The sequence below is a fragment of the Zootermopsis nevadensis genome, unplaced genomic scaffold, assembly GCF_977971745.1.
Source record: "Zootermopsis nevadensis isolate Lab colony 2312 unplaced genomic scaffold, Znev_1.0 Znev_ptg000030l, whole genome shotgun sequence".
NCBI lineage: Eukaryota > Metazoa > Arthropoda > Insecta > Blattodea > Termopsidae > Zootermopsis > Zootermopsis nevadensis.
In genome coordinates, this window is record NW_028259162.1 from 6480475 (window position 1) to 6501635 (window position 21161).

At 37.9% G+C, this 21161-nt stretch overlaps 1 protein-coding gene across 4 annotated transcripts in view; it reads right to left on the reverse strand.

Moving 5' to 3' along the window:
* Nucleotides 1-21161, reverse strand: part of LOC110831049 (Ig-like and fibronectin type-III domain-containing protein 2) — a 216472-nt gene that overhangs the window by 107531 nt on the left and 87780 nt on the right. For 2 of the 4 annotated variants that reach the window (XM_087358815.1, XM_087358812.1), the window contains exon 3: nt 12311-12397. The exons of 1 other annotated variant lie outside the window; for it this stretch is intronic. The gene's annotated coding sequence lies outside the window, so the exon portion shown is untranslated. Of the gene's footprint in view, nt 1-12310; nt 12398-19509; nt 19654-21161 lie in introns of those variants that run through there. One more of the 4 variants, XM_087358813.1, reaches the window with a different exon arrangement.

The following is a 21161-nucleotide window of genomic DNA, read 5'->3' on the forward strand; positions in this document are numbered from 1 at the left end:
TAGGATTCTGAAGCCCATAAAGTCAAATTCGATTGACGAGAAACACCGACAAAATTAAATAAAATACTACTCTGGTATATGTAATAAAGCAGGTTGGTAAATGAAGCATTCGTTTTAACACAGGCCCCCCCCCAAAAAAAAACACAATTTTTTAATTTTCATGCATTCTATATAAATTGTAGTAAAGGGACAAAGTTGTAAGAGACACATACATGTTGTCAGAATGTTTTTCTAATCTACTCCAATACAAATGCATAAGGAAAGACTAATTCAGATCCGTCTGTATGTATGTTTATACTGTTCCTTCAATACCTGAATCTTCTGACCTACATTCTTTGACTTCCTGTACGAACATCATAACCCTTAAAAAGAGCATCTGCAGAACACTTTTAAATTCCTTGTTATCAATAATAAGTAACAAGGTAGCTGTACGAAATTGTGAGGACACAAAGGCAATTGTGAAAATTAATGAACAAGTGTCGTTAAATTCTGCAACGTAACAAATCTATACAAATATATAAAAAAACTGTTTATTATTGTAGAATTTATGGCAACACGGCGGACGCTCCATAGTTAGGTTTACGTTTGGTGGCAACAATTAATAAATAACTATACAGACAAGTATAGATACAGTGCGAAATATATCAAGTATATTTACAAACTGTTGTAAACTTCTAATGCGTTAAAAATAACAAGCATGGCAATTATCCGAAATGTCTAGGTTACATGAGACAAATTTTGATAAGCACTAGAAATCTGGGAATTAAATTTTTCTCCAAGCTACATGTTTCAATTTCTTGATCAGATTTTCAATTTGGTTTTGCTCATAACCCAAAATCCAATTTTATGGTCCGAAGTGTTGCCTCTGACAATTCATTTCACTATAAAACACACTTCACGTCAGTATCTTTGGTGTCTATAAAAAACCTTCGAAAGTGATCCTCTATCCGTTTTCAGGAGGGAAAAAAATTTCAATTACACGAGAACAGAAAAGTGAAGGAAGAACTTAAGAATAAAATGGATTGTTCTCGGAACAAAAAGTCAGAAACAGCGTAGCCAGAATTCCAGCTTGATATCCCACATCATTTCTCGTGTCGCCAAAAGACACCTTCTCAGCCTAACCCCTCTCCTTCATTGCCTCCGGTTCATTAGCACAGCCAAGTCCATCCCCTTTTGGCCTTTAATTATCCACGTGACCGCATCCCTTCGCATTCACCCCGCGGGGCTACTTGACTCACAACGGTTACCAAACATTTCCCCCCTCCCCATCTGTAAACCACCGCCTCGAGCTTGCAAATTGCTTCTCTTTTGCCACTCAAGTTTAATTTACTCATCAATAATTCTTAAGCGTTCAAACACAGACAGTATCAGGGCTTGGACAATGTCCATTTGTCTGATCACTAAGTTCTTGTGATGTCTTCGGTGAGGACAAAGCCATCTATTAATATTTATTATTATTATTTATTTATTTGACTGCAAATGGGTTTTTACCCGGTGGCAGTGGTCCTACAATAAGACACAAAATAATACGACACAACAGAACAATGAGACAGAACAAAACAATAAGACACAAAAAACATAAGACACAACAAAAACAATAAGAAACGACAGAACAATGAGACAGAACAAAACAATAAGACACAAAAAACATAAGACACAACAAAAACAATAAGAAACAACAGAACAATGAGACACAACAAAACAGTAAGACAAAAAACATAAGACACAACAAAAACAATAAGACGCAACAAAATAATGAGACACAACAAAACAGTAAGACAAAAAACGTAAGACACAACAAAAACAATAAGGCACAAGAACAATAAGACACAACAAAACAACACACCACACTCAAAATAAAACAACTCATAATATTACAAAACCATATAACCTAAAGTACATAACTTGAAAATTCAACTAGACATAAGATCGGACCTATCACCTGGACTTCTTGAATATTCGTCCCAGTACTCCAAAACGTGTACACACTCTGTTCCAGAATTAACCTTTCAAATTACTAAGTCCATAAAGCAGTAAGGTACTTTAGAATCTGATAGCCACAGTCATTTAAAAAGTCTATACCGCTGTTGGTAATCGAACCCTAGTCATTCATCCCGAAAACAGTCACTTTACTGACTAATAAACACAGTAAATCACTTCGAGAGAAGTCAAAAGTCGTGATAAATCTCATAAAACAACTCGAATTTCACTCCTTTGGAGCAAATCTGTACGAACATTACAGCCTGTCTACTGTAATAAACACTTGAAGCAGAAAGCGACTAACTTAGATTTGTATGTTGACAGCGTATGGAAATGTGCCCCCCTTCGTATTATTATTTCACACGTACCTATTCATTTGTGAGATTCGCTTCGAGGACAACCCTCTTATCCATTTCCAGCTCTACACACACACACACTCTCATGTCCCTTTCAAATACACACAATTTAGACTGTAACCACTTCACTAACTTCAACACAGAATCAGTGACTTGGGGATGATTCAGAATGAAAGCAAATGGAGGCAGGACATTCTTCAGAATAGTACGCATTCATAAGCAGTCACTATGATGGAAATCTGGTTATTACATCGCCAACATTACTTCTAAACTTAGTGACATGATTGTTCGGTTACTTAACGATGATTTTCTACTGCGAAGTCAAAGAGTCCCACTATCGTATAAGGTATGAGGATGTCATGGTTAGTTTTCTGGCCTGGAACACAGTGTGACTTGTAGGTAGACACAAAACTTTAGTAGGAAGACACTGCATCCATCTTCATTCAAGCACATACAATATTTAGCCACTTTCTTAAACTACGACAATGCGGCCTTAAGGCACTGAATATAATAAATTAGGGAAAATATGCATAGTATAAAAATTATAGGACGTTTCCTCTATTAAAACTCGATTTTCGAATACGTGAAAGCTAACTTTCTCTTTTAAACACCACAAAACGGGCGGGGAAGACAAACACAAACACCCAATATAAAATGCGGTCGAAATCAGTGCAGCAGTTCCCGAACTGAGCAAATGTAGCATAAAGGTAATTTTTGTTTAATTATCCCGAAAACCGCAAATTTTACGGAAAAAGTGTGTTGTGTGTGTTTCTCACTCCAATGAATAACACGCGAGGTACGCCACATGTATGTTGTATTTGTCCAACGTTAACCAAAACCGTAATATGTCGGCAATATAAATTTCCATTAAAATCAGTTCGGCGGTTCTAGAGTTGGTACATGATAGACGGAATAAGACACAGATAAACGCAACTCACACGTACTGCACGGTATCAACTGTTCCATCTAAGTGAGATTTCAGGTTCTCACGGCTTCGAGTACGAAGATAACTGTATTCTGTGACGTTACTCCGTGCACACTCATAGAATTGACCGACGTTTCAGAAGTACTTACTACCTCCAACATCACAGCGATCAGTAAGCAGTGCCTTCACGTCACTGAATTTTAAGTATGAATCAGAAAACAGAGAAATCTTGTTTAACCTAGTATGGTCCTTAAATTTAGTCTGGTTAGAATAATATCGCTGACAGACCAAAATACCGGAGTTATTCAATTTCCTTTTTCCCCATAGGAATGAGACATAAATTTCATTTTCCTGGCGTCTGTAATTTATTGAAAGCTGTGCTAGAATAAATAAAACATAACAATGAACAACTTCCGTGCTGTGCATTTTAAAACATATTATACATAAATAAAGAAACTGTACTTCTTTCATAAAATTCCAAGAGCACTTAGTTTTCGGCGCACACTGACACAGAATCTAACTATGTGTTCCAATATACCATGCACACATTTAAAGGCAGCCTAATAAAATCCGGAGTTCTGTTTCGACGGACTCATAACTGCCACAAAGGAATGCTTTATATGAGAGATTCACCCACCCCTTCTGCTTTACATACAGCATGGGACTTGATTTATATTTATACAAAACAAATTTGTTTTCCGTCTTCAGACAATATCCGACGTTTAGTTAGAGACAACAATATTTCACCAAAATTTCTGATCGATATTTACCTTCCCCCCAACAAGAGCTCACCTGCAGAAACCCCTACACAAGTCGGAGATCGAATCCCGGCGGACAAACAAGCAGCCTTTGACTTTACTGATATCAAATCTTTATGCAAGAGCATTCCTTTTAAAAATGAACAAATACGCATCTATCTGGAGAGGCAACAAGTTCCATCAGTAGAAGCACGTCACCTTTATTATTATATCCTCTTTATTAAGATAATGTAGGGTTTCTTGGCATAATTGGGGGAAGTCTCACATCTAATTACATTAAGCTATACACCTACCCCGTCCTTTGTAATTTCGTGAATACCAGAGTCAATATGACGCAAGCGAAGGAAGGCGAGGGATGCTGGAGTGAAGTACCAAACGTAATGATATTCAACATGGATACTGAACACGAGGCCATTGTAAAATTAATCTGGCGTCTAAAATCACACTACAATAATTTGAGCAGAAATGAAGTGGAGTTTGAGAAAATGATACGAGTTCCACCTAACATTATTTGGGTCATTAAAATACAGGAAAGGGAAGCCTAGAAGCAGAAGATGTGACACGCATGACGAAAGCAAAAACAATTTTGGTGAGAATCCGTAATTAAAGAGACCTCTCTAAATACCAAGGGTAGATGATTGGGGCTGTTTGGGTTTTGGAATTCTTCCCGTCGTCCAATGTTACAAAATTACACAACGTTCCGAGGACTGGATCTGCCCTCGTTTACTCTGAAAATCATAAAAGAACCCGCAAATACATTCTACGAGTAACATTCAGTTACTGACGTACGGAAGCTTTTATCTAAAGTTACAGCTGTATTTTATAGGGTTAATTCTTGCTTGCCGGTTTTTAAACTGTTCAATGAAACACAACGGAGAAATGCAATGTATGGTAGTATCTTATCTCACGTTAAGAATTTTTGCATGTCTTGACATAAGAGTTCAGCACAAGGTAAATACAAATTAGAAATGAATTTAATTTGAATCTGCAATTAACGGACATAAATATCATAGAGGTATAGAAATCTGATAATAATGTAATTGGACAATAATGTATCATCGTTTATAGGCACCTTTCTACTCGTGCTCTAAATTAAAGTAGAAAAATACATATTGGACTAAGAAAAGTTGGTCTTCAGCACATATGAAACATTGCAGTTGTTCTTTACCAACTGAGCTACCGAACTCTGTTATAATAATGCTGATCTCAATTAAGGGCCTCAGTTCCCATGTGGGCGCTTCAAGACGTGGCTTCATTGCTTGGATTTGGTTGAATGATTATAATTTGTATCTCCTTTGACGTGACGGTTGAGTTTTCAAGGTAAAACGCCAAGTGCTTCAGGGCTCCGAAGCAATTCTGCGTTTGTGTTATACGACGTCTTTAGATGGGATTATGCAATTCGGAAGTTCATTCATCGCTCTGCCATTCATATTTCGTAACGGTATCAGATGTCAACAGAATTTCCCTTCAGCGTAGGTTATAAACGGAGAGTTTCCAAGCGAAGGTCGTTTTGATGATCTCTTACGTAGCGACAGATTCTGAGGAGGTGTTCAGTACAACTTTCCTGTAGTCTTTCCGCTGTTCTAACATTCGCCGTACCAGTTTTATAATTCTGTTGGTATTCATTAGCAATTACAAATGTGTTTGTTCCACGCACGGGACAGTACATGAAATTAGAACATGTCTGTTTCCTTACACACCCTTTTCCAATTCATTACTCATTAATCATCGATAAGATTAATATATTTACGTTTCGAGCAAGTTTTAAACTAAGTTCTAATCCGTTCGTACCCTCATTCTGTTTATAACAGTACTTCCAGCTCAGGAAGAAATATTTTTCAACCAGAAACCTTAGTCTATACAAGCAAATTTATTATAAGTTACAAATCCCCATAACTAACCTATTTTACATTACAAGTAATTTATCGTGAATTTATACGTGTCATAAAACCAGGAGCAGTTGGTCGGGTGAATTAAACCGAACGCAACGGATTCCTGGCAATGGTTTGAGGTGGGAACGGCTTGTGCGCCCGTCAAGAGAGCTGCAGAAGTTAAATCACTTTATACTGCGACATTTTAATGCGGTTTACAGTTTTATAACTTAGCAGCATTGGCACGTGAATTCTTATGTTAAAACACAAAATGAGCCGGGTTGCATAAAGGCTTCTTCTTCTTCTTCGTCGTCTTTAGTCCACAGATTACACTGACGCCTGTTCTAACTTCATAACCCTATTTGGAATTGTCTTCCTGGGCCTTTATATCCGTTCATTTGCACTGAATATAGCGTTCTCTAAGGCCTGTTATAATCCGAATTATTAAAATGGGTTAATCATTTTTTCTACAGTCGTCTATTCTTCCATTAACCGAGTAAAATATCTAGTTATTTCCCTTTAATTAGTTTTATGAAGGAACGACTAGACATAAAGGCAATTTTAGTTTTCCTCAAAAGTAATGTTCCAGAACAGTAAATGATGACGAGATAAACCTTCTCTCCGTTTCACCTAGTTGGTTTTCATTGTCTTGTAGGTAGTGAAAATAATTTGAGAAGCTTAACATGACAGACGTGCTGATGAAGACCACCACAGCGCAATAATATTTATGGTCAGAAGTACAAGACTCCTTCCTCCAAAAACGAGACGTATTTTTGGATCGAACGCGATTAAGACCAGTGATTCAAATATTTGTATCGATTCGATAATGTGCTCACCTACCGGACCACTACGACTGCCGATTACATATATAAAAAAGTACAATTTAATCGCGTCACTGAACTTCGATCTACACCGATGCTTACGCGACAACATTTCATAGGCAACTGCTGTCGTCATCAGGGCGATGAATGCTGACGGTGGCAGCAAGTACGTCTGAAACTTTGGTAAACTTCAATGCGCGGAAGACATCCATCTTAATACTCGCCGCCTTGAGAACCTGAAATCTCACATGGACGGTAAGATGTCCATGCGCGTTATGTAGCAGAAACAACGTTTCTGAGAAACATTTTAAAGTACTTCAGCCCTGAAGATGGAGACACTGATAACTACCTACTCGTCTACAAGGCGTTACTACCAAGAAGACCAATATCGATTAATACATTCAGATTATTTGATACAACAGAAATTGTAAGGCAAAAACAAACTTCAATGAGGACAAACTGGACATGTTGCAGATATCACCACATTTTCAAAACAAGCCAATTCTCTTTAAACGTGCTTCCGTCCTGGTCATATACTCAGGTATTTATTTAGTGTTCTGTCTGACGACAGGTCCATATGAACAGGATCCTTCCATCCTTTTCTCGGACTGGGACCTGTTCATATACGTTCTTGGCAGATGATCCAGAAGTGGTTTGCCATTGCCTTCTTCTGTGTGTGAATGGAGTAATTGTTGGGATGCCACGGAGAAACCGGGGAAGCCCCCGGAGGAAAACTCCGTGTTGCCTAGACCACGGCCTTGCCCAACACAAGTTATAAATTCGGGCACCGCCGGGAATCGAACCCGAGACCCCAGGATTACAAGACCAGCGTTCTAACCGCTAAACCGCCGTGGCTGTTCATACTCAGATACAGAATAAAAATTATTTATTAACTTAATAAATCTGGGGTTGATTTGCACTGAGCTATACTGTACTGCAAGTGCAAACTGTAATGGAGATGAACAGACAAGAACAGGGACTCATTTCCTGCACACAAGAGGTTAGTAAGAAGATGCGTGCAGCCATTGTTAAGCCATACAAGAGGCAGCTCCTTGCGAGGTATGAGCACGAAACAAAGGGAACACAACATTGCCAGACGGCAAAGGACAGATATCTGAAATCGGTTCCACAAGATGTGACGTGCCAAAACCAGTCAGCAGATGCTCTGCCCTGGCGAACTATTGCTTCGTCTTACGACTGACAGGCAAACTGGTATCACTTACGATTTACGGTAGAATTCTGTTAAGGTTCTTGGTTAAAATTGGATTAGGGGACGAAGATTTGTTTTCTTGTAAAATTTCATAACGTATTTTGTTCAAGAAATTAGGCAGAGAATTAAGACTCGAAAAAATTAATATACGTAGCGAAAACGTAATTCCGAGGTTCCCAATCTTCTTATATTCTTTGAAGCTGACATATCGGTACAGTTAAAAAAATAAACGCAAGGTGTCAGCCTGCGTAAGCTGGTTTTTTCAAGGGGCTGCGACGCGGTCTTAGCAAATTCTCACGGCGGCGAGAAGGAAGGTGGCTGTCTTCCGAGTCATTGAATTGTGTACTCTGGTAAAAGTTTACCGACGTTTCAGAAGTGCTTGCTACGTCCATCATCATCAGGACGACTGGAAAACTGACTACAGTGAAAGAAAAGCAGAAGTCAGCTTAGGAGACCGTTTACCGTCATAACTTTAAACGTGTCAAAGGGTGACATCAGGTAGCGGAATTATGGCATTAAATTTCAGTATCAAAATATTCAAATATCCTACGTCCATCTTATCACCTGTAAGAAACTGTCTAATGGACTCCTTTCTTATGTGCAGGGACCTCATGGAAGGAGGCATGGACGAACGGTGTAGGGTTATTTGCTGACATCACTTGCTAAATGCGGTTAAGATTTTTCTTCCAGTAGCTTCTTTATTGGACGGAACAATTTTTCTTTCGTGGAAGACACAATAAAGGGGGGGGGGGGGAAACAGAAGCGAAAGCTGTCTCGGATGAGAGTTTTGCCCTCCATCAGTCTTTTTTTTAATCCTTTTTGGTCTAAGTCGCGCGATTACTTTACGAAAGACTACGCCAAACATAATACCAGTGCAGAAAGTTCCTTGCTATACGTACAGCCTATGTTTTAACGCTTGTGCGGAGTTCGAGTGGCTTTTGTTTCCATTGGTTTTACCCTAGGGTGCTTACATGAAGAGGGCTCAGTGACTCCTTGACCAAGTGTTGAAAAGAAACTGAGACTACGAAGACGAAGATGAAATAGCACAGTGAAGATACGAAGATAATAACAGAGAAAGATTCTATACAGTCTAACAGGAAACAGAAGATGAAGAGTACACCTCAAAAAAATGGAGACGACAATGAAACAAAGAGAAAATACTCAGCTCTGTTCCTTCTGCCATTTCTACAACTTCTCTGTATTTCGCGAAGTAGAATCATGCAATCTAGTATATACTGTGTAAGACTTGAGGTTCTCACAGCGGTGAGTATGAAGATTTCCGTCTTCTGGGTTGTTGCGCTGTGTAGTCTGGTTGATGTTTACCAACGTTTCAGAGGTCATACTGCCTCCGTCATCAGGGCGATTCATCCCCCTAATGATGGAGGCAGTATGACCTCTGAAACGTTGGTTAACATCCACCAGACTACACAGCGCAACAACCCAGAAGACAGACATCTTCATACTCATCGTCCTGATGACGGAGGCAGTATGACCTCTGAAACGTTGGTTAACATCCACCAGACTACACAGCGCAACAACCCAGAAGACAGACATCTTCATACTCATCGTCCTGATGACGGAGGCAGTATGACCTCTGAAACGTTGGCAAACATCGACCAGACTACACGGCGCAACAACCCAGAAGACAGAAATCTTCATACTCTGATGACGGAGGCAGTATGACCTCTGAAACGTTGGTTAACATCCACCAGACTACACTGCGCAACAACCCAGAAGACAGAAATCTTCATACTCATCGCCCTGATGACGGAGGCAGTATGACCTCTGAAACGTTGGTAAACATCAACCAGACTACACAGCGCAACAACCCAGAAGACGGAAATCTAGTATATACTGACTGACGGTGTAGAGAATTTGACTGAAGAAAATCCAATGCTTCATAATCTAACTATAATCGTGAAAACAGAGCTAACGAATAGATTAATTGTGAAAAAAGAATAACAGCACACTTAAACAGGACAAAATTACACTAGATCACCGGTGACTAAATTGGACCGACCCATCATTCAGAATATAAACTACATTCAAACGCTCATATTTTGACTCTGTTGGTTCTACACGAGCAATCAAATTAACAACATAGATCACCAACCAATGAAACATCGATGATAAAAAATTAATACATAGACAGTGAGTTCCCTTTCGCAGCCTCCGGTGCTCCCCTGGCATTTTCACAATAAATTCTGAACGTAAATGTAGTCGTTTTCGGAAATATAACCTTTTGAAACCTGTCGACCAATACTGGCTACTTCCACTGCTAAATGGGGTAATAAAAATTACAACTGTTTATAGCTTTGAATTTCACAAAAGGATTTCAATTACAAACTTTTAATTTGAGTTTGTCATATAAAACTGTGTTGGAGAGATGTGTGAAGCGCTCAATTGTGTATGTACAGAAAGGGCTACACCACATAGAGGATTCTCAAAGCTCCTGATGATTCTGGATGTTGGATCTGTAATTAGATGATGATAAAAAAACCAACCCCTAATTGTAATAAAGCGTGGAATCAATAATAGACTGATGTTCAACGCTCGTAGCGAACTCGAATTAATAATTCAATGGGTATTCTCCCTCCTGCATAAACATAAAATAAATAACAGAAATGAGTTACAACTGCCCCTGCTTTAAAAAAATATAATAATGCTGACCATAATCGATAGTCTTTTGTCATTCATATTCAAGACAATAATGTACTGAAATCGTCTAGCGCGTTTATATTTCCATAAATATCTCTCCGGAAAAGGATCTTTCTGAAATTCATTTGTACTGAATACCTTAAGGACATTTTCTCTAAACGGTGGTCCGAGGATCGCTGCAGGTACCAGGCTCAATCCACATCGTCCCGCAAGACGTAAACATTATTACAGGCCCATTACATACACAAGGTCGTTGAAAGATAGATCCGTGGCTTTAAATTTCAATAGACTATGTAATTTAAGGAGACATATAATGAGATCTGTTATGAAATGTTCAGCAGCTCAGTTTTCGTTCCCTGTCTACTGCGCACGCGCATTCAACTCAGAATATTTTTCGAAATTTATATCATTCCTTCATATTCAATATGTTATTTGTTTTTCTACCAATAAGAAGAAGAAATTCAAGGCGCTGTCGTCTGATAACAGCAATTCTGTTGGAACTGGTAGCCCTATTTATTCGAATAAATAATATACGAAATAAAAAATAATGTTAATCCAATTAACAAATGATTTAATCAATATCTGCATGAGTCCAGTACTAGAGAAAGACTGTAATTCATCTGTCCTCTAGAATTTCGTGGAAAAGGCCTCATTGTAAACAAATAATAAGCATGCATGTGTGTATATGAAGCCAATTCCGTAATTGTCACGCAATAAAATGATACGAAGTCTGGTTATCATTATAAAACATGATCAGGTGGAAGTATTAATTAGTTCTGTTGCTGCATCACTCTATATACTGCATTAAGGCCACAGAGCTGTATAGAAATATCAATTAAATTAAAATGATATGAGAATCCACAATTTCAACTGCAGTTCCTCCGAAAGCTGACGCATGAAATATATTATATTAAATAAGTATTTAAATACTCCAGACCGAGATAATTATTCAATGGAAATTAATAGTTGGAATCTTTCTTTGAGAATATCGACTGAATGAAAAGACCAAGATAACAAACGTGTAATATAAAAGGCAACAATAAAGGCTCAAAGAACAAAGTTAAAAGAAAAACAAAGGAAGGAACAAATATAAAAAATAGCTTATTTTCAGCGGGTCACGCAAAATTATGTTACAGAAACTTTTATGCTAGAGAATCCTAAATTATAAATTTTAAAGAAATAATGCATACACTTGATAAGCCTTAGAAAACGTGTTCCAGACATTCAGAATAGTTTAAAACATTAACATGAGGATCACATAATGTTAATTCAATGTGAAGTAACAAATTTGAAGACACCAAAGCTTACTTTCTTTAAAAAAGTGATTCATTCATAAACGGATCGTCATTCGACTTCTGTGATACAGCGTTCTTTTCTTGTTGCGTAAACACATGCATAACGAACGGCATCTCCTTTCTCACTACACCGGAAAGGTAGCCGTATCATCTACTATGAAACACCCTGTAGCATAGTACTTAATAAACTCCTAATGCGTATTTCACATTAATTCATTTGAGAGTTCAAATTTATTTTATAATCTACGATATATTTCTCAATATTACACATTGAATCTACTTCCACACATCAATCCGAACAGAAAATTGTCTTTATTTCTGCGTAAATAAAATCATTTAACCAAATTCTTAATCTTAGTCAAGGTAATGTTCTGCAAGAAATTAACACCTGCAAACATTAGGATAATCATAAACAGATAAGCGTGCGAGGACTTACAGATAATTCTTCAGCGCATGCGGCCGTCACACAGAGACCAGACCCACAGTGGAACCAACACGTGAAGAAACAAAACAACAGCGGGACCTGCAACGATAAACAGTCTCTTCAGACATCTCATCATGCAAAAATCTGCACATGTTCTACATGAGAGAATTTCTTCACATAAGCCGAAACCCGAGATCAGGTCCAGTTTCCGTGTTTGTTGGATATGAGTTAAATTCCTGGTAATGAGAATATAATTTATATGCAAAGGACAGAGCAGTGATTCCCAACCATTTTTTTGTGGACCTTTCAAACTGCTGAGTGTCTTAGCGGACAATTCATTCATTTTTCTGAACGTTGTTTGAAACCATATATATATATATATTATTTTTATTTAGTGTTCTGTCTGACGACAGGTCCATATGAACAGGATCCTTCCATCCTTTTCTCGGACTGGGACCTGTTCATATACGTTCTTGGCAGATGATCCAGAAGTGGTTTGCCATTGCCTTCTTCTGTGTGTGAATGGAGTAATTGTTGGGATGCCACGGAGAAACCGGTGAAGCCCCCGGAGGAAAACTCCGTGTTTCCTAGACCACGGCCTTACCCAACACAAGTTATAAATTCGGGCACCGCCGGGAATTGAACCAGAGACCCCAGGATTACATATATATATATATATATATATATATATATATATATGCTAAATCTGAGAAAAAAATTGATATTACGCTCAGTTTATTCCACTAGTATCTTCGACTTGTGTTCTACCTGTGTATATTTATTAATTTTGTTTCATTTCTTAGTGTGAATTAAATTTCAGGTTCAGGAACTCATACACCACTTTAAACCTTGCATACCGTTTAGTGTATTGGAATATAAAACATTCATACAAGCAAAACTGTTTATCCTTCCAAGTGTAAACAGTTTCGTTTGTATGCATATTTTACATTCATAGTCCACTCTTGGTCCACGGGCCACGCTTTTGTAACCTTTGGATTAGGAGTACATGCGTGAAGGAAGAGGGGTCTAAAATATGAAGAGAAGTAAATTCTCCTGCTGCCATAAAGACTGAATAATGTGCTTAAAAGAAGAATAATGCAGTGCGTGTAACGGACCGATAAAACTTACAATCCCGCCAGGAGTGGAAAGCTAGAAGTTTGAAGAGATGATTAATGAATGTAACATAAGCAGACAACTTTAATGGTTAAATAATTCACAGCATTAGAATGGAAGCTGAAATTTAGACACCTTGATCACAGATGTGGGTACATAATGCAAAGTTTAAAGCGAAAGGGAAATTCTATTATTATTTCCCCACCCCATAAGACGTCATTTGCCGGAGTTAATACGTCTTATATGTTATGTGATACCAGGGACATTTTAATTTTACATTCCTTCGGTAAGTATGCATAAAAGTAACATACGTGTCTGAGTGATAAGAGGGCTTAACTACAAAAATATAAGTCTTCATTTATATTGTTCGAAGAAATAGGTTATAATATTAAAATACATAAGAAGTTAGGTGAGATGGAATTAAAATAGATCTTAACGACTACAGTCAAATGACACAAGATAGGAACCAGCGACAGGTTCATTTAAACACGGCAATGAAATGTCTATTTAGTTAATATACATGTTAATATTTGTGTAGGATTTGTGGTTTTCACGGCGGTAAGTCTGAAGATTGCTGTCTTCTGGATTGTTGCGTCGTGTAGTCTGGTAGGAGTTCACCGACGTTTCAGAGGTTATCGCCCTGATAACTGAGGCAGGAAACACCTCTGAAACATCTGTAAACTTCCACCAGACTACACGGCGCAACAACCCAGAAGACAATCATCTTCAATGTTTGGTTATTACATTCATTGCATGAACAGAAATGGATTTAATGTGATTTTAGCAATCAGAATCACTTATGTATAGTTTCGGGGATGTTGATGAGCTCAAATATACTCTTAGCTGGGCAATGTGCCAGAACAATATGTGCTTTTGAGTTTCTGTTCATATTAGTTGCCCCCTGACCTCGGTGCTACTCTGACACCAACTGGCAGAGATTCAAGTGATTGAATTGCACTAATGGGTACTACAGTTACTTGGAACTCCTTTCTTCAACGGTGTTATGAAACTGTCTTTTATACGTGACAACAGAACCAAATGAAGTCCCTAGAAATATATACGACATTTCGTTTTAGAATTATTACAATAATCAGATTGAATGATAAATAAATTGGATAAAACAGTGCTCCACTTTATACGCCCATAAGTAATATTAGCATGACGAAACAAAACCAGAAATACAAAAGTCACGCGCAATTTTAATCTTTAGGTTTCTGGAAACTAACAAGCGTTTCCAAAATTTAATCTACCCTTCATTTAATCAAGAATATAATTTGATTTGTAGCTGCCGTTGCTAACCACATTTTGAAAGGATTTATTAGCTGTCCTCATTATATGAAGTGAGCTTGCTAGTCTGTAAATTGAGTTTTACACCGCAACTAACAACAGCTCTCTTCAGTTATAACAAACCCGTGACAGCGCCAAGACGTTGGTCGGGTCAGTGGCAAATCGGGAGAGTAGGTAGTCAGATATTTTTCACAAGAACCGTAATGTCATATACCTCAAACTGCACCCAAGAATGTAACAGGTACAGCGTAAGTGATTGAGGGATTTCTTGAATAAGTAACGTTTGTCCAAAATGAGACATTTTTAAATAGCGTTGCCAATTTCTGATTTGATTTGTACTCATAATAGAATGGTATCTTTCCGAATAACAACATATTTGTCTAGAAGAAAATAAGTGGTAAAATATATTTTATACTGCCAGTAAAGCTGTAGGAATAGAACTACAGATAAGTAGATTGTTTACTTTGAATGAAGTAAGAAATATACAAATTGTTTTTGCTTATAAATAAATATAAAAACAATGGTACAAAATAAGAATCAAGAAATTTTCACTAGCTCAAATGGTGGACATGTTTCTTCTTGACATCCCTAAAAGATTAATTTTTACATATGTCGTTTTTTTCCCAAAGCCCTAAATTTTAAATGTAGTCTCTCGAAAGTGTGGTTGTCTGAAGCAATCGAATAGATTGTTTTAGCTAATTTTTTTCACAACTGCTACATAATCCTTATATGAAGGACACCGGCTTGGTCTCGTGCGTGCCATTTGCACCACCATCATCGCTTAGGAAATTTACATGTCAAATTTAGTGCATGACGGGGGCAGGTGTTGTAATATCCGCCCATGTGGGGTCCGGTTCAAGTCTTAGCTTAATCTTCTTTTATGATCATCTGATCTAAATGATGGAAACTTGGATAAAAACTGGTAACTTCACAAATTGTCAATCGGTAACATTGTTATTCATGCAAGAATATTACTGCAGTGTCCAGTTTGTTTCTTCAGAAAGCGGCTGGCATCTTGAAAGTGTCAAGACATGTACTACAATGTAGTGGAAAATATACAAAGCGGAAATGGCAACAGAGATGTGATAAATACATTCACGTATTTCAAAATATATACTGAATAATTATTGATTTTGTTATAAAATATGTTCCGAAATACGTACTTGAAACTATTGACATTAACAGACGTAAACGATAATTTTTCGACTTTGGTGCAGAGTGCAATCACACAAACACGTGCCCTAATTCAAAGGGTCATGACACTTCTAATGTGTCACTTTTTTTGCAAACTGCATAAAGCGAATTTTCGTGCTTTATTTCCAAAACTACTTCTCAACAAAGTTTACTGAATTTAAATCTGGCCCGTAACGGTCCAAACCAAAGCAGCCTCAACTGCTCGCAAAGTTCAAATAAACAATCATTTCGTCACTTAACTTCTGAACGCGACGGGAAAAAAATTTTACCCCTGTCGGAAATCGAAGCGGGCCATCCAACTTAACGAACTTCGCGGCAGAGTGGTCAACACTAGTTCCTATTCGGACGATCATGGGTTCAAATCTCGGCCTGGAGACTGACAATCCTGAGGTTTATCATGAATTTCCTCAGTTCCTAGAGGAAAATTACGACTGAATACCCTAAAATAGGCTTCAATCGTTCCGTTCCGTATCATTTTCGACTGATTAGTATTCCTAACATTCGACGCTATATATTCTGAGCTGACGGTAGCGTCGTTATATAAAATAAAAATTTCCAGTTTGCCTCCATCCACTTTACAGACTCACTTATCCGATAAAAAAACAGCTTTTAAATTTCCCGATCATGTCTTACCCTAAAACTGAAGAGTGTAATTTAATTAACAGCTTACAGAGGTCGAGATGCTCCGTTGACAGAATACTGGAGTACAAAATAACTTACAGAGAACTAATTATATTCTCATTAACCACCTTATTCCCGCTTTACATCATCAAGTTCTGTTGCTTTAGAATGACAATACTCTAAAGACAATAGATTAAAGTAGAGTGTTTCACTACAGGAATTTCTAACACAAGAACTGAAAAGAGCTCCTGTGTGGACCATACGTCACGGCTAACACAAGACACTGTACGGTTCTTTATTGCACGCACGCACATACAAAGCCTTGCGCTTGATATATAAGCTTATATTTTCGAATTCTCATTAACATGTCGTATAGTTCCATAATGCTGTTGCTAAAATGTTAATTAAAATAAACTTTAATGAAATTCTACCTGAAATTCGAATAGCAGCTGTATTTAACTGTGCGCATTATTATGGACACGTGCTTACAGATCTAATTATCGGAGACAAACATCACGGAAATATTGTATAATAATAAGAAAATACGAAAAGCTAATAAGAAACTAAGTATGCATGACTTAACTCAGAATAAAAAAATTGTCCTAAAAAATATATCCTGCACTGTGGTATTGAGGTCTAAGACGTGGTGGGTTTTTTTAACGGGGATCGTAAGTTCGAATCCCACTCGAGGCATGGACAGAGCGTCTGATGTATCAGCCAAGCGGGAAGCAAATGATTCAATCAGTCAAATAAGATAGTCCACCTCAAAGAGAGATAAAATTTTAGTCACTGAGGTCAGGCATGGTGTAAGCCCGTCAGTACGTCAAATCAGACAGTCATAAAAGAAGCAAGTCAGTCCGTAATTCAGCCGAGTGCTAGATAAATATGCAAATTCACTTTTTCCACTCCGTCTCACACGCCACGACGAATATCTACGCGTCAGTAGGGACGGGACGGGAAACAATTCTGAAATATACAAGGAGACAGAGTTGGAATGTTCAGCGACGCAGTGAAAATTTCAAGATCAAAACTGAAATTGGATAGATCTGTAAGGACCACAGAAGATGTTACAAAATCAATGGCGTCAATGTGTTCAATCTTATATAGGAATAAAAGAGAAAATATATGTGTAGTGTGTAGTATGAATTTTATTTTCTTCTAGTCTCAAAAGGAATAATTTCGGGTAAAATGTTAAATGTTCCCAGTCACAATTCGATATGAACAGTGAAGAAACAGATAATTGATAAGAAGAGGAAATAACGGTGCAAAATAGAACGAGAAAAGGAGAGAAAGAAAGTGAAGAAAGAAGATACGAAGGAAGGAAGAAAGAATGAAAGATCTTGATATAAGAGAATGTCAGGAGCTTAGTTTGACTCTCAAGACAGGTATGTTGAAAAAATGACTTTAAGAGCGCCAGACTTCTAATAAAGACGTCGCTAAACTGGAAATCTGATATTCAAATACGGAAATTTTTCCCACAAGCAGAAAAGAACCAAGATTTTTTTTATTTTTCACTCAAAGACTGAAGAAAGTTACCAAAAGTGTCCGCTCGGAAATCCATGACGTCACGATATATTCTGTGTCGAAACGTACAGAATACGACAAAATGAAATTTCGTGTATCAGTAAAATCGATTTCGAAATATTTTTATTTATTTATTGATTTTTTAGTATGAACAAAACGTTCCAGCTTTAAAAGCAATGACAATTAATTAAATAGAATTCAGTTTGACTAAGTTTATTTTTCAATTTCTCTATAGAAATATGTTACTTGAAACTCCATGATACAAGGATCCCTTTGAAAGCTGATAACCTCTCAGCTGTTCACAAGTCCACACAGCGCTTCAAGCCAGAAAACCAAAATTGAAAACTTCACAGCCGTGAGAACCTCAAATTCCATATTTGAAACGTTGAGTCAGTGAATATTTAGAAATACTTTCTCTCTAATTTTCTAGTGAGGTTCTCAAACCTGAGACCACTTGTAAATACTTCAACGGAACCCGAGGAAAACTAATTGCCGATCCTATTAACAGAACTTACACTCTACACCCGGCGAAAATCTTTGGACCGCGAGGTAGACTAGCAAGTGCATTCGGGGCCTTAGTGGAAAAACTACATGAAACCTAAGGCGTGATTTCAAAAAAGGTAAAGTTTCTCGATTACACGCATGACTTGGGACAGCCAGGTCGGCAGCTGCGCTAGACCAGTCCGTGTAAGCACTTGGCAACGGTCAAGGTTAAACCCGCCTTCATCAGGAAAATGCAAAGGCACCAATGTTGCTGTTCGTCCCAACTTCCAATAAAAGCAAAAACCTGTTGGCTGTCGGTAAGTCGAATCTGAAATATATACATTAGCCTCTTAAAGCCTAGTGGTAACTATACGCACCACTTGGTTCAATAATTTGAAACGCCACATTTTTACGTGTGGGTTTCGTACGACTGTCAGAAGAAAAAAAACAATGCTGATTTCCTGACACAGGATTAAGTAGTTTATCTTTGTAATGGCGAAGAGTTCGTTTCCTTTTCGATACGGACTAATTATTTAAAATTAACTTCGGCTTTAAAAGTGTTAACTAAGGGCCTTATTTTAGACTTTGTATACCTTACCGTCCTTGAAATTAATTTACTGCACACAACTGTACCAAAGTTAATCTTACTTAAAACAATTTTAAAATGTTAATTGTTTCATTTAACTACAATGCCAACACTTCATACCGAACAGTGTCACATGATAAGATGCTTCATAAATTGGAATGTATTTAAAGGAAGTGATCGTGGCCTATTTTTAATATAATCTCAGGGAATTTGCCTGAGGATCTGAAAACTTCAATCGGATAGTCTCCGGATAGGGACATTCTGATATGAAACAAGAATGCTAACCACTCGACTGTGACTCTCGGTGATAGATAATGAGGGTTGCATGTGTCTTATATATTGTATCTTCTTCGTAAATTCAAACGATTTAATTAAGAGAAATGCAAATAATTGTATAACATACCTGGCGAAGGACTACGTTAGTAATCCGAAGTTGTGGTATCAACAAATACGTAATACTGTTACTTGCAACTGTTATGTTCGGAGGCTCTTCGCACGCCACCCGAAACCCTTGACACACGCTTGAGCACAAGACACAAGTGCGTCCTCATTGAAACGCAAGCTAGTAATGAGACACTCTCTAACAGACTTGCACGAAAAGTGAGAGTCTGACAAGGTCAGGCGGCTTCTCTGTCGTGTGAAATTCCCCTCCCAGATGTACAACTTGAGCTTCCAAATATATAGAACTAGGACAAACAGGGACTCAGCGTTCACGTTAATCGTGTTAGCCTACGTACAACTGAACACAGAAGAACTGTTCAGACAAAATGTATCGCTAGCCAGCCATCACGCTGGGAAGGTATCGTGAACTTTCACAATTTATGCAAACTTCCAATGAGAGTGCAAATGTTTCATGTGACACTTTTGCTCCCGTTAACCACTGAATGCTTGGGTAATATTCAAAGGCGTCTAAAGGAAGACTCTATAATACATATCCAATTCTGTAGCCGGTAACATGAAAGAGATTACAACAAGCGACGCTGGTTTCGAGACAATTACACAAACAAAACCAGGTCTCTTCACAATTTAAATCGTATTTTTACCCTACATTCCGCTCCTTACGAAGAAAGATAAGCTTATGAGTATATGTTTTGCGTCTAGTCAGTCTAATTGGGCTTGAACCAACTGATGAACTTCCATCATTCTTGGAATGAAAATCATGCACTTTATTCAGAGTTAACACTGAAAGGGGCCGGGTTCGACTCTCCTTCCATGTCCTTATCACTCACAATCATTCCACCACATCTAATCTAACGCCATAAAATCTCAGCATTTGATCAGCACAGCAAAGTGACCAGATCGCTACAATCATCCACTTTTCATCAATACGTGTATATTTCAATTACTTGGCTGTGAGGTACTCACTCTATTGTCACAGTTACCACACTCTACCTTAAATATGTTATCCTACACCCATTTATTCAATTTATATGATTACACCCTAAAGTTCATGGGGTCATTTGGTCAACAAACTGGACCATTGAAGGTTGTGGAATTAAGTTGTGATTATATAATATGTAAGCTACACACATAATACATATTGTGACCTCTTCATTCAGTTTCATTAACGAAGGGCACTTGCAACTACGTTACGACATCACCTAGAATGCATTATCAATGCAGCAGTAATCTGTATCTTCAGAGTAAGTGTTAGCTAGACACAACGCCTGCGTTCAGTCATCCCGCTCAACATCTGTGTCGAAGAAGTTGCCGTCATAATGCACTAATAGAAGTTCACTAATGATTCTGAGGTTCTTGCTCCCTCCATCATCGGGGCGATTACCCTGTCGGTACCACAAGGTGCGACACTTCAAAAAACAGACATCTTCATACTCCACGCTGTGAAAACCCGAAATGTCATGTAGTGACAAGCTTGTTCGTCTTTGTAAACAAATGCTCCAAATACATTTTTAGTGCTGGTACGGTTTTGGTCTGAGATGATGAGTGGTAACATTGCAGACATGTTCTTCTAATTATAATGGCGGTTACTTGTAGATGGTTGATTACAGCTGTGATTCCACATTACAGGACTTCCCCTTCTCGTGCTATCAACTC